Raw genomic sequence first — 12,183 nt, 5'->3', positions numbered from 1 at the left:
CATGCATCATACCATGATGAAAATCAGTCTGTGTCCTTGTGTGTGTGTGTGTGTGTGTGTGTGTGTGTGTGTGTGTGTGTGTAGCTCCAGCTGACTTGAAACTTGCTATTTAGGTCGGGCTGGCCTCAAACTCACAGAGGGTACCTACCTTGGTCTGCCTCCCCAGTGCTGATATTTAAAGCATGCACTACCGCGCCTAGCTCTTCATATATTTCTTTTGTTGCTGAAATTCCTTCCCTGTAGGAAATATAAACAAAATTTACCTCAACTTAAAATCCCAATGACAAATTGAGGCATGATTCTACCAAAGTTTACACTGGGGACCAATGTATAAATAAATCAATGACTTTACTGGGCTTCCTTTAATAGCTAAGGGGTTATTTACAGGGGTATGGGTACACCTACTCACAAAGGTCATAGCTGAAAAACCTTTAGCCAGCAGAAACAAGCCCCCACCATTCCCTAGTATTCCCAGGCTATATACTCTAGCCCCTCCAGAGACCTTGTTCAAGGAGAGCAAAGCTGTATACCGTAAGTGGGCATAACTGAACTCCCCAAGATAGAGTTTGCTTGGTTCAAAGGACAGTCATGCTCTAACAGGCCCCCAGACCTTAGCACAACTGACAACATAACGGAGAAACCATTCAGGCCTTGGAACCCAGCAGGTAGATAGCACCACCTACCAAAAGAAGAACAAAGGCCTAATCCAGCAAGGTCCATGGCTCTGTGAAAGTCTCTAAATGCACTAACCCAGCCTTTGTCTTCTGCAGCTCTGCTTCTGGCTAACTGTTGGTGCTGACTGAGGTGTGTTCACCCAGGATGTGGGTTTGCTTACTTGCTTGCTTGTTTGTTTGTTTGTTGGAATTAAGAGCTTACCCTCTAAAAGATCCAGTGTAGTTGCCAACCTGCTAATAAAGACTTTTTATTGGCTTGAGACTGTCTGAGAGTGGTCTTTTCTGGTGGACACCCCACAACAATGCACAATATTCTAAATCTCTCATTTCACTTCTTAGTTAGCCTTTCATCACCATGACAAACTACTTGACGTAATTTATTACCAATCAGTTGGCTTGAGTCTTTTTTGCCGTAGTTGGACAGAAGTCATGAGTAGGATTTGACACTCCAGGCCCCTGAGTACCAGAGGTTGATGGATTGGTACAACAGCTTCAGAAAGCTTGTTACTTCAGCTCATGAACACTGTTGAGTTTGGGGACTGAGAGTTAGCTCAGTGGTTACTTACGGCTGTGAGCCTCAGAAGCTAGAGACGGACAGTTCCAGCTGCTCAGGAAGATGTTTCCTGCTTTGGGCCTTTGTTACCTGAGTCTGGCACGACATTGCTGGCATACTTCCATCTCTTGACAGCCACCCATATTAGTAGCAATTAGTGTCATCTAAGCCTTCAGTCCCTGTGTCTTAGCAGTTGACACTCTTGGCCTCTAACAGTGGCTGCTGTTATAATTCTCAGTCCTGGCCACTGGAGCCAGCAGTAGCCCCTTGCAGATCTTTGAATGCTGGGTCCTCTGCTCTTATGACTTCGAAGGAATCTGGAACCCTTTCAGGGCATACCATCTTTCACTTTAGGTCTTCAAAACCTTCCACTGTCTATCATCTTGGCCAGCTTCTCTCGCCTTCTCTCCTTCCATGGTCTTTCACCATTTTGGGTGCCTTTCTCACCACAGTTTCTTCCCTAGGGTTGTTCTCAGGATCCCTTCAGTCCCCTTCTTGATGCTATTGTCGTTATCACTGTAGCTTGTCATCACAGTCAGCCTCAGGTTGCAATTCTTGGGAGCAACACAAAGGAGCAGACCTCTTCATTGAATCAAACAGTAGAGAGGGAGAAAGAAGGGGAGAAAGGGAAGGGAGAAGGGACAATGGGGAAGGAGAGGGAAGAGAAGAGAGAGGGAAAGGGAGCCAGAGAGGGAGAGGAGAAAGGGGAGGGGAGGAGGAGGGAGGACTCTGCAGGAAAGGGTAGTTACCACCAAGTCTGAGTTTAATCCACAGCACCTAGTTGGAAGAAGGAAGGAACTGACTCTTGAAAGTTGTTCTCTGGCCTCCAAAGAGCTACTGTGGCATGTGCATATTTGCATATACACAAAATAGATAAATAAATGTGATTTTTAAAAAAAAGTTTAAAGCATAGAGAGCAGCCCAGCGATAGAGGCAGGTGGGGTGTGGGCAGACTGGAAAAGAGCAGGATTCTAATTAGCATCAATTGCAGCAAAGCATCCAGTTCCACCAATCAAAACCTTGTCTAAACATCAATCATGAGGTTTACATAAGAGCCAGTGAGATAGGTCAGTGACTGATGACCCAAGTTCAATTCCTGGGACCCACAAGATGGAAGAAAAACAAACAAACAAACAAATCTTATAAGTTGTCCTCTGACTTCTGCATACTTCTGCATATACAGCCTGGTGCATGGACATGCATGGACACATGCACACACACACGCATGCATGCATGCACACACACTCAGGCATGTGCAGAAAGACAGAAACAGAGACAGCAAGAGAAAGAGAGGCAGATAAATAAATGAATAAAAGGAAATAAAATATAACAGAAAGCCTTACATAAAAACCACACACAAGCCTCACACTGTATCAGTCACGGCTTTCTCTAGGGATGCAGAGGCAAACTCTTTCCCCTCTAGTCTAAGAAAGAATAATCCAAGCTAACCAGACTTGTAGGGTCCCCCAAGGCTTGCCCCGGCCTGGTTGAAGTCTTCCAGAGCAGATGTGAGCTGTCTAGAACAGTCAAGGCTGAAGCAGTGGCCCCAGCACCCAAGGCTGTAGAGATGGCCAAGACTGGAGTGTGGATTCGGGAAGATGTCTGTGAAGGTTCCAGTGGGCACAGCAGCCAGGCAACAAGGGGAGTGACTCAGCTGAGTTTCCACTCGAGACAGGCATGAGACATTTATCAAAGAGTCACTAAGATTGCACCTCAAACAGCTTAGCTTATTTGAAGACAAAGCAAAAATTAAAAGGTGCCTAAGATAATAAAGACTTTTCACTAACGGAGTTTTTGGTTCTTTTTTCTTTTTGTTTGTTTGTTTGCTTGTTTTTTAGACAAGATCACACACTGTACCCCAGGCTCGCCCAGCTCTCGTCGCAACCCTCTCTCCTCTCAATCATCCTGCTTCAACCTCCCAAGTGCTAGGACTATCAGCCTGGCCCCATGCTGCCACCCTGACTTCTCTAATAAGGCACTATATCACCCTAGAACTGGAAGCTAAATTAAACCCTTTCTTCTCTTCCTTCTTTTTTTCTGTTTTGTTCTTTTTTGAGACAAGATCTCACTATACAGCCCCGACTTGCCTAGAATTGACTGTGTAGACCAGGTGGCCACAAACTCATAGAGTCTCCTCTGCTTCTTAAGTGGTAGGATTTAGGGCTACACTGCACAGGACTAACTTATTTATCACCAAGCTATTTTATCACAGAAACAGAAGAGAAACTAATACACTACTTATCTATATCCTGTGTTTGATGTGACGCTATGTTCATACACTCCTTGTACTCTTAAGTGTGTTTCCCTTTGATTCTCTGAATCTATTTTGAATGGCTGCTTTAAATTTTTGTCCAGTTGGCCATATGGGCCCCTCTAATCATGTAACCACTGTGTGCTGGCTTTGAAGTTTCAAAGGTTGGCCTGACTTCCAGCTCTCTGCTTCCTGAGTGTAGTGTGGTGTGTGTCTGTGTGTCTTTATTGTCTTCCTCTGGCTATGTGTCAAAATTTCCTGTTTCTTTTTATATCTCATAATTATTTTGTTTAAAGTTGAGTCTTTTAGGGAATTTGTTATAGCATTTATTTTTTATTCTTATATGTGACTGAAGTCCTTCACACATTCCCCATGGCTCACTGCTTTTACTAGTTTATTTAGCCACTTGGTAAGACTACTTTTAGATAGAAACATTCATTTCCCTTAAATTGTGCCTGCTAGATCAGTCTGTGCTCTGTCCAAGATACCCCGTGTCAAATACACACTATTTCCTTTGGGGGGATGCCTGGTCCTGGGTGACCCCATTTTACAATCAGCATTTGACTCCATTTTGAACATTATATAAACAACACCATCTGTCCAGGAGTATCATGAGGCACAGACAGACTGATCACTTACTTCTTTTTTTTTTTTTTTTTTGGTTTTTCGAGACAGGGTTTCTCTGTATAGCCCTGGCTGTCCTGGAACTCACTTTGTAGACCAGGCTGGCCTCGAACTCAGAAATCCGCCTGCCTCTGCCTCCCGAGTGCTGGGATCAAAGGCGTGCGCCACCACGCCCGGTTTGATCACTTACTTCTAAGAGAACAACCCTAAAAAAAAATCATCAGAGTTAATTGGGATCACATGAGTGTATCAAGAAAATGAAACCCTGGACCTAGAAAAGGTGGAACACCCTCATCTGGACCCCCCAAAAGAGAAGACACCTAACACTGTGGAGCTCTGCCAACCAGTTTCCTGGCCACCAGTTTGTGCATCTGGGGACTGACAAAGGACTCCTTACTGTCCCAGGGACCTCAGCTCAGCTCAGTTAGTCACCACTGCTGCCATGGTCTCCTTGGATGGTCCACTCATTCTCTACCCTGTAGCTTCCTGGCTTCAACAACTCAACTCAACCCTGAGATGCAGCTCTGGCTTCAATCTCAACCCTGAGATTGACCCTACAATCCTCCTGTGCCCACACATAGTCTTTGCCTATCTGCCTTCTACTTCTGCCTATATGCAGTGGACTTCTTTGAACTTTGCTGTGGTGTCTTTAACCCTTTTGTAGCCATTCTTTGACTACTGCTGCTGCTGCTGCTGCTACTACTACACACACACACACACACACACACACACACACACACGCACACACACAGTGGGATGTGTGACCTGAGAGTTAATATTAACAAAGATTAGAGTAAAAGAACCTGTGTTTGCTAATCATCCTCTATCAAGGGAAACGGGTGATTTTTACAAGTGATAGGCAACGCCCTGAATGTAGCTTGTGAACGTTTTTTGTTACTTAATAAGTTCTGACGCTGTGGAAAGACACAAACATGTCAGTGTCTCCCACACAGAGCACTCAAGGACTGGGCCCGTTGCCTTGACTCACTCTGAGTGACAGTGGTTTTCTGTGCTCTTTATCTGCTTTCCTGGTCTGTCCTGCTGTGGTATCACCACCAGATGTTAGCCTCCTCAGAATGGTAGCTAATATACCCTGGGGCATAAGGTGATCCACAGTCTAATCCGGTTGAATTTAGGAAGTCTAAGGAGGGACTTTTTTGAGTTCAGTCTTGACTGTGACCCTGAGGCTGTCCCTTCCCTGGCTCTCTGGTAAACTAGCTCACTTGCTGTGTAGCCTGTTGTCCTTAGAGAGCCTCCTCTTACTGATTACCACCCAAGCACGCCCTATCTGCAAGAACATCTTTAGTTTTTACCTACAGCCAGTTTCAAATAAAGTCAGTTCCTACAGAGACAGTGTCAGAGTTCAGTTCTTAGGGATGCCTCTGCCTGGGCAGAATCCCTGAGATGATACTTTATAGCTGGGGGTGGAGGCGGCAGCCTCCCCTCAGAGAGACTCTTTGGCTTTATGGGTATGACTCTGAGAGGGGACCATGGTTCTGTTATCCTAAGCTTGCTTTACTGAGACAATGAACTCCTAGCTTATACACGCTCGCTGGGATAGAGAGAAATGAGGGGGTAGCTAATTTCTCTTATCTTTTAGGCACACTTATTTTAAATTTAGTTTCTCGTTCTGTAGCCATTTCCTCCAAACTGGAATCTCTACCCTGCCCCAGAAATGAGTAGAGGAGGGATCATAAGTCCCAGGAAGCTGAAAGGAAAAAAAACGTCTACAGTCTCACAGAAGGCGCAGAGGCTCCGGAAGTTACACGGTTTTCCCAGACTCCTCCGCCGGGATAAATAAGCAACAATAGATTGCTGGCAGAGAAAGAAGAGACTCTTCAGAGTCGCTGACCGCAAGTTGGACAAGGAGCTCTGAGCATGCGGCTTTCTTGAGCTCCGCCCCACACTGGGGTCGGGGGTTGTGGTGATGTCACTCATGTGCCTGTTAAGCCTCACTCTGGTTTCTATAAGTAAACCAAATAAGCTTAGAGGTTCGCCACACTAGATCTGGGTGGAATGGTTTCTGTGGCCCGGTGATCAGGACCCTCTCTGCAGTGGAGAATACATGTCTCTCTGCAGCTTCTCGACGTACTCTAGAGGTGATTAGTTTGCCTGAGAGCCTGCCCCTCCCAGAGAAACACCTAGTTGTTTACTGGGCTCTGAGGATGAGGGAGTGTGGGCCTCTGGACCCCACTTACAGGAGTGAGTCTCTGTTGTGTTAGGTTGCAGAGATACTGATGCAGAAATATTGAAGATGCTTTTAGCCGAGGTTCGGCGGATTTTCTTGAATAACTATTTCAGTATTCACTGTATTCCCTTTGGGCGATTTCAAGAGACTTCAAAGGGCTACTTAAAAGCTGTTTACTTATTCTTATTTTAAAATTTTCCATACAGTGTATTTTGATCATGTCTTTCCCTCCCCAGCTTGCCCCAGAACCTCCCCACCTCTCAACTCACTCAATTTCATGTTCCCCCCCTCTCAAAAATCCAAAACAAACAAACAGAAATGAAACCAAAGGGAAAAAAATAAATGGAATGGTTTAAACTGGGAACGAATCCATGGAAGCTTTTCTGTTGCTAGCTTCTGGGGATCCATTTAAAGGCTTAGTCCTTATCCTGGACTTGCTCATCATCTAGAGCAAATCCCTACAAGCAGACAGGACAATTTTAGTGTTCGATGAGAGTTAAGCCCAATGCGTAAGTGAACATCTAGGAGAGTCTCAGAACTCAGTCCATAGAGCTGAGTTCCAAAGGAGAGACATGATCAAGGAGTCCGAGATGGGAAGAGTTCTGCAGACAGAGAAGGGCAAGTTCAGGATATAGAGAAGACAGAGAATGAGATAGGAGAGTACCATGCCCAACAGGAGAAGCTGGTAAAATAGAGAACAATATAGACCCAAGGCCCGGCCAAGCAAGTGAGAGCTGGTAGCTGTTGAGCTGGCACTGAGTGCCTCTAGCTGTCTCAGGCATCGCAGACAAAGCAGAACAAACGGCTCCTAGGTGTCAGTCCTCTGGGGACAGTTTCAGTTCAGGAATAATCAGGACCTTGCTGGGCAGCCCGCATCTGGTTTTCATGAAAAAAACCTTAAAGAAAAAGAACAGGATCAGACTGGATGTGGTGGGAAAAGACACTGGTAGTGAGAGACATCTGGGGCTCTGGTTTCTCTGAATAAGTGGGGCTGTTCACTGAGGGAGGGAGCCATTTGAAAGACACAGGAGAACCTAAGTTTACTGTTCAGTTTGGCGTTGTCATTCTCATCATTATTATTGATAGTAGTAGGATGTGTCTATGCTTGGGTATGTATACTGCGTGTGTGCATGACTATGGATGTATGGATGTCACGGTGCACATGTGCAAGTCAGAGAACAATTTTTGTTGTTGTTGTTGTTCATTAGTCAATTTGAACATGGTTAGTTCATTAGTCAATTCATTAGCTAGTTTTAACACCAGATCTCTTGTTAGAAAAGCCACACAGGTTTGCCTTGCTCACAGGCTCGTGTGAAAGATAAACAGGTTTCAGCTGTAATGTTTTGCTATGCCTTTATCTAAAGAAACTCACTTTACAGTGACTGCTCTCAATGATCAACCGCTTGTGTCTCATTCATGGTAAATAATTGGGTAGAAAAAAAAGCATAAAGTTTATGCAAGGCCTGAGGATAAAAGAGGTTAAGTAATGAAGATCTAATAAAGTATTTTAGGGACTAAGAATGTGTTTTAAGGTTGGTAAATGCAAGTGAAAGCCTAAAGGTTATAAGAAAGCCGTTTAGGGCATACAAAAGACTGAAGATGCTTCAGATTTCTTCCCCTCGCTCTGCTACTGTTGTGTTTGGAAAGCTTGGAGTTGGAACATTGATCAGTGGGGTTCTGATAATAGTCTAACTCTGGTAAAACCATGATCCTCTATCAAAGTCACACGTTTAAAATGTTAAGCTTCCTTTAGTTGTCTTTCACGTATAGATTTAAAGATGTTTCTCATTATGCTAAATTGCTAGACATCCAGTCTTCTGCATAGAGGAAAGAAACCCCTCTTGTCCTCTCTGCTCCACAGAATGTTTCTGTCTTCCCTGAGCTCACCTTAAAGGGTCCTTATGCTTTTAACAACAACAAAATTGCTTAGCCAGCCTTTACTATGACACACATATGGTACCTACTACCCTTTTCTATAGGACCAAAGGCACTCTTTAATTGGCACCTCTGTAGTCAAACACACACTACAGATTAGTTTTTTCACTAGCCAAAATTAACTACACCTTGATCACTTAGTTTTAAAAATGGATCCTTACTTCCTATGAAGACATAAACATCAGGAGTAATGGCTATGCTGAGGGAACGTCCTTGTTTTTAGCAAATTTTGGCTTTGCACTTTACAGCAAAGTGCAACTGTAACTCTGGTAAGATTACCAGATATTAAATTTAAGGCCCCAAGTGCTTCCGGATTCTATAAACTCATTTCCATTTGTCCAACAAGATTATCTTCTCCCAAACGATTGTCAAAGGTGAGCATTCAACAAAAGTGGACCAGGGAGGGATTGGGTGGGCAAATAACATTCAACCGAACAAAACTCACCACCTGGGGCAGCTAAAATCCTCATATACTTAGACATATCACAAAACCACTTATCCAAAATAAGCTTTAAGGGACGGTTTAAGCAACTGAATTATTTCCTTATTCTCTCTCTCTCTCTCTCTCTCTCTCTCTCTCTCTCTCTCTCTCTCTCTCTCTCTCTCTCTCTTTTTTGAGACACCATCTCCATCGGTAGCTCAGGTTTGCCTTGAGCTCCAGGAATCCTCCCGCCTCAGCTTCTGGACGGCTGAGACTGGGACAGTCACCCTGGAGTCCCTCTGGAGTTCCTCGTTTGTTTGTTTGTTTGTTTGTCTACATTAGATAAAGATTTATTTAAAGTAGCAAAGATCCAACATGTTTAGAGATCTGGGGAATTTCTGTCCCACAAAGAACAGCTGACAGCGTTTGCTAGGGACATCCCAGGCTCCATCAGAACGCATACCAGGAACTAGGTCCCTGCAGGCCGCGTGGGGACCGAGGCGCGGCCAACCCCCGCCAGCCTCGCACATGCACTCGAACACGTAGGCGGGAGCCGCGGGCGGTCCTGCGCCCCGCACACAGGCTGGCGGCAGCTGGGCGCTGAGCCCAGGCACGTACCGGGGCGGGGCCAGCCCGGCTCAGGCTGCGTTTCCACCCGCAGCAGGTAGCACCGCGCCCCGAGCAGGAGTACTGGGCTGTCCGCCGGTCAGAGATGGTCAGGCTCGCTCTACCGCTCTCAGGCACCTGCCTTTCTCTGCGTTCCGGAATGCGGCCAAGACCGAATAAAGGAAATTACATAGTAAGTGGAGATCGGGTGTCTGAGCAGCGCCTTGGATAAAATCCACTCATGACAGGTAAGAATAAAAATGATTCCCAAACGGCTGAAGGGTGTGAACACAAAGGTCCAGGAGGCGTTCAGAGGAACGGGTGTGGTGAAATGTCGCTTTTATCTGACCGGAGACAATGTAGGATCCTGTGCTACAGATTGCTCTAACTCGCAAACGAGCCTGGACAACAGGTTCAAAGCTATGTTAAAGGGAAGAAATAAGCGCAAGGTGGGCAGACTTGAAACACCATAACAGTTTTTGTTTTTACTTTTTTTCTAAATCCCAGCTAGCAACATGCTTAAGGTTTTACTGAATTAAACTTAAGAGAACCCCCCTCCTGTCCCTCATTTTTCTTTTCCCCAACTCTTTGATTCTTGCCTTAGAACTTTGGACTTTTCACACCTCTTACTGAGGCTTAGAGGAAGAAGTAAGATTCGGGATGGTAATCCTAAGGTTTAACCATGTCTGTTATGCTGTTAATTCCAACAGCTCTGAGTAAGCCTCTTATATGTCAAGTGTTTTGTCATACCTTACACTTCCAATCACTTCAATGTCTCTATATTCAGAGAACTAAAGTTTTAGTTCAAACTCAAAACCCATTAAGTAGCTTAAACTCTTATTTTATTTGTAGCTTGCCACTCCTCTTCCACATGTCACCTCGCTCTTCTCAAGTGACACCCGGCCCTCCATTTTCTGCTCTCATTGTGTTGTCCTCTGTGCTCTTTAAACAGTCCACAATGGGGGAAACCAGTATGTTCTGTGGACTGATGGTTAGGGCTGTAGGCTCTAAAGTCACTGTTGGCTAGACTCTAGAATGTGTAAAGTGAAATGAGTGAAATGCAAACATAACTTTATAGAGATGATGAATGAATGTAACGTGCTAGCATTAAGTCTGGCATGTAGTATTCAGACATTCATGTCATTTAGACTCAGACTTTGTAAAGCACTTCAGCAAGTCAGCCATTGGTAATGGGTCACCATTTTCAGTTCTAGGCCAGTGACACCGGACAAAATATGTTAATTCCTTTTGCCATATTTTTTGTCAAGGGAGAGTAATTACTAGTCACGCATTCATAGCAGCACCAGAGAACAGGGCGGCATAGATATATTTGCTGGGAGAGAAGTGCTTGTGGTACCAGAGCAGGGTTATAAAAGCACTGCAGAGAAACGCAAGATGGTGGGCAATCCTAGGAAGGGGCAGCTGTCTCTGGAGCCCAGGCAACTTTTCTTTCCTGAGAGGCCACAAGTAGATACTTAATTTCCCTAACAGCTCCCTTCTGAACCATTGCTCACAAGCCACTTCTATATATAATTAACAGATTTACAAATATTTGGAAACTACATAAACTTCAAGTTTCCAACTAAAGCTAATTTGTTAAACTTAATTTTTAAATTTTGTGAACTGTGAATATTATGCAGCCACTTTATTCTGAAATGCTACCTCTAGAGCTGTCTATACTTAAATGTGGATGCAGGTTGGCTCACGTGTACTTTGGATTAATATTACTACACTGTTCCAAATTGCTACATATTTGTAACCAATCGCTCGTTCATCCTAATATTAAAACAGCTCCCTAAGTTAAACTCGCTTGGCCTAGGATTTAACGCCAGGACAAGGCTCTCCCCGGTTATGTAAGTAGTGAAGGTAGGTTTCTGGGCTGGAGTTTGGCACAGTGATGGCATGCTTGCCTCGTATCCATGTGAAGCCTGGGTTTGATCCTGTCACACCGATGGGTTCTAAAAGACTGTTATCTCTAGGTGTAGTGATACAATAACCTCCTTCCCCATCTCTTCTTTTGAGACAAGACACTTATGCAGTCCTTTTGTATCTCACAGCGGCCTGGACCCACTTTGTAGTCAAAGTTGGGCTGGAATTCCTGATTATCCTAGCTCTGCTTCCTAAGTGCACTCCCAGATTCCACATCTTACCTTTATCTTTCTAGACTTTCTGATTTTTTTAAACTTAGAATATGAAAGCAGAACAGATATATTACTAGAAAAACAGAGAAAAAGAATCAAGTATCTAAAAAAGTTTTTAAAATACTAAAAGTGATACATGATCTAGAAAGATATACATATAAGCTAGAAGGTTTGTGGTGTTTATTTGGAAGTTTCTAAAATTCACAATTGCATAAGATACCTTTTTTTAAAGCTGGCAAAGAAACATCAGGTAATATATGATATTTATAAAATATATCTGCATATTAATGTGCTATATACCAACATCAAACCAAACCAAAATCAAAACCAAACAAGATATGTTCTGAGACCTAAGATTCTCTGACATGCCACATAGTTCCCTGAGAGTGTGGGAAACTCTTGTTTCAGTCCTAGCTTCCTCATCTGCTATTGTGAACAGATTAGACATGCACGCAGGAGCCTGAGCCCTCAAAACAGTATGATCATGTTTCATGAACTGTTTCACTTATTCCATTCATACTGCAAATACTGAAGGTTTGTGCTTTATATTTTAATAGACTCATATATTTATAATGGCAAAATTCTAAAAAAATTCTCTTTACAATGCAATATTATGATGTCATTATTTAACATGACATTTGGGGACACATACATTAGAAAATGGCAATAAAATGAATGTAGAAATGTACAATCTAATTTTTATAAAGAACTTATAAATTTGAGAAATCATTTTATGAGCTGGAAATGTTGAAACAAATGTTATTTAAACATAAAAGCTGACCCAAGGGGG

This window comes from Mus pahari, chromosome 7 (genome assembly GCF_900095145.1).
Source record: "Mus pahari chromosome 7, PAHARI_EIJ_v1.1, whole genome shotgun sequence".
In the NCBI taxonomy this organism is placed as follows: Eukaryota; Metazoa; Chordata; class Mammalia; order Rodentia; family Muridae; genus Mus; species Mus pahari.
Note: the sequence above shows the minus strand (reverse complement) of the source record.